A 3371-nucleotide genomic window follows, 5' to 3' on the forward strand; every position below is an offset into this window, starting at 1 on the left:
TCTTGTCTCTCTCTCTTTCTCTCTCTCTCTCTCTCTCTCTCTCTCTCTCTCTCTCTCTCTCTCAATATCTCATTGTCCACTCTCTTTGTTATCCCCCTCCATCTCTTTTTCCCTTTCTCTCCCCTTCTCCAGCCTCCCTCTCCCTTTCCCTCCCTGCCCTCCCTCCCCCCTCCCCCACTATCTCTCTGTTACATCGCCCTGTGCAGTTCCCCACCAGCCGGCTTCTCTCCCCTCACCGAAATTCCAGTACCTGACAACTCCCTCTGTTCTATCTGGGAGTCAAATTCTCTCAGACCGATGGCTATCAACACGCTTTGGAATGCTTTTTTTCGCTTTAAATTCCTACTAGAAAAACGCCAATAACCTTGCAGTTAGGTTGCGGGATTTGCAAAATTAAGGTAATAATTTATTAATTAATTATTTTTTTAACAAAACACATAGTTTTGTATATACAGTGGCATCCAAAAGAAAATGTCATCCCCTAATCATCGTGTTAGAACGTCGCACTTCTCACTCATACAGCATACCAATTTAAAGTTTTATACATTCTTCAACATTTGACATAATATTAATATTTAATCTATGTTTAAAGTCGCCCGAGTTATGGTCACCCAACACTGAAATTTAAAAAAATGAGGCTTGGTATAATCAATGAAACGTAAAAGTGTGTTCGCGCCTTTATTGAGGTGCATCAACGTCATTGAAATGTACACGTATTGAATATCAATAAATGAGTAGAGGATAATAATTGTTTCCTCTGCAATATTGATATTGTCATACAGGTTGGAAAACAGAGCGGTCACAAATATCACACAAAACCTAGACCTAACATTACATGAACTCATTAGTACTTTGTTTTTATTTGGGAGCAATTGGCATGCAACCTTTTTTTTTTTACTCATAGGCCGAGTCAGTCAGATTGTGGACATTATTTTCGGTCCGTGAAGAACTGAGGCCAGGAGAGTGCGACGGTTTGGGGTGGTCTGGGGTGGTCTGGGGTGGTCTGGGGTGGTCTGGGGTGGTCTGGGGTGGTCTGGGGTGGTCTGGGGTGGTCTGCGGTGGTCTGGGGTGAAATTAACCAAACAACCGTCGTCAGAGTCACCGCATGGCTTATTTTTTATTTTTTTGGGTAAGTGTTTTACGGTACTCGCAACTGCATACGGTCATATGAGCGCGCGGGACACACCAAACATTTTCAGTTTGTAGGAAGTTTTGAATTTTGCCCGGTTGGCGGCCGAAACCTACTCTTATCAATTATAGACAATCAAGGGATCTTTAACGTGCGCAACTTGCACACGGGCCCTCCGAGATTTTTCGCCCTTGTCCGAGAAGGCTAGGTGTAGATCTTTCTTACCACAATATCAGGGGTGTGGCTGAGAGACAGCAGTAAGAAGGCGCCAAGGAGTAGCAGTAGAAAGGCTGCAGAAAGAGTCAGGAGCCCAATGGAAGAAGCAAATGGGGTGAGGGAGTGGGGGAAGAAAGTGGGGACGAAAGTAGACGACAGAACATTGCAAGAGAGCAGGAAAAAAGGTGAAAGGAGGTGAAAGGAGACAATTTTAGAGAAGAAATGTTGTCAGTCGCTACTCGGATTCGAACCCGTGACCTTTGAATGAGAGGCCAACACCTTAACCTCTAGGCCACGAGAGCGCCCTTGCAACTCTCTGTGACATTTGGGATAAAAGGATAAATAATTATGTCCAAAATCTAATACTGTCCTTGCCCAAAGCGCGCGCGCTCTACACAAAACCAATGGCTGTTAAACCAAATAGTAGGCTAATGAGCACTTCATGTTTAGACCAAGATTTACGTGGTATTTGTGAGACCGGTCTCCCTCTCCGTTTGAGACTACTGTAATGTATTCATTGTGTACTGCAGACACACAATTCTCCATTCATTTCACGTGCAATGTGAGTGAGTTCATTTTGTCAGTATTGACGCTCTCTCACGACCTTGCCTGTCAGGGCCAGCTGGAGTGAGAGGGATGCACACCGTCCCTGCACAAAGACCGAGATACTCAATTTTAAAAACTCTCCCCACACAGGAATGGAGCTCAGGTACTTCGTGTGCCAGGTGAAGTGACCTACCACTACACCACAGACACCTGTAATCATCACTGCTGAGTGTCAGGTTTGAAACAGACATACTTTTACTTTACTTTTCCGATCCAGCGGCCATTTGGGTTCTAGCCCTTCGGTCTGATGAAACCGACATCGGCGACCAGAGTTCTCCACTCATTTCTCCTCTCGGTTGCTCTTGTAGGGCCGAGATTTTAGCCTTTCGCGTCCTCAAAACCTGACTAGTTATTGGGGGCGACCTCCTGGCCAACTGATTGTGCACAGGTTTCAGTTTTTCCCCGTGCACTGGTGAGTACAAACTAGACCGACCGGACCTGAACACTCAACGGGAAATAAGAAAGAGCGTCAGTCGTACCGAGAGTACAGACAAGACACAGCAGTCGCCGGGCGCCAGGGGACCCACTAGATCTACGTCTTACTACGACTCAAGTGTTTGAAGCGAAAGTAAAGGTAAAATTGGACTCTAGTTAAACTATACTCTTACCCTATTCCCCTAATTTAAAAACACAAAAAAAACCCAACAAAACAAACAAACGAACAACAACCAACAAACAACAGAAAAAACAAACAAACAAACAAACAAATAAACAAAAAAACCAACAAACAAAAGCACCACCCCCTTAACAAAATGATTATCTTGGGGGTTTCCCCATCACCCATCTGTCCGGGTTTCCAACTACAATAATTGTTTTGTCTGGGTCTACCCCTGTCTCGTTTGCCTTCTGTTTTACCTGTGAGACAGATGTTCCAAGCCTTTATATTATTGTGTCGCTTCAGGTGTGCAAGAAACTGCATTTGTTGGGTAAAAATAGATTGCAAAGTGCAAGCCCCACATGGCCTAGTTTCTTGTGGAGGTATGCGCGTCATAAACACACTCTATGTTTCTTTTACTACCACTACCAGAGTAAACGGGTCTTTCCGAAAGTGAAACCCGCTTTGACTTCAGTGTTAAGATTAAGAGTAAAGAAAAGGAAATGGCGAATATATTCGAACTTGCTCTAACGACCACCTGTCCAAGACAACCACCTGTACAAACCTCTTTCCTCTTCCCATATTGTGTGTATGTGTGTTTTGTGTTAAAATAATATTATAATAACACTATCTAAATAAAACAATGACTATGACAATGACAATCTTTATTTATCTCGCGTGGAGAAATTTGTCTTGGTCGTTAACAATGGCAGTAGACATTACAAAGGTTAGGTGTACTCACGCATACACACAACAAGACAGGACATTAGTAAATACATGTCTCACGTGCTGGAACAACCCGCTCCGTGAAACATCCCCCCCCCC

The sequence above is a fragment of the Aplysia californica genome, unplaced genomic scaffold (assembly GCF_000002075.1).
Source record: "Aplysia californica isolate F4 #8 unplaced genomic scaffold, AplCal3.0 scaffold00193, whole genome shotgun sequence".
Taxonomy (NCBI): Eukaryota; Metazoa; Mollusca; class Gastropoda; order Aplysiida; family Aplysiidae; genus Aplysia; species Aplysia californica.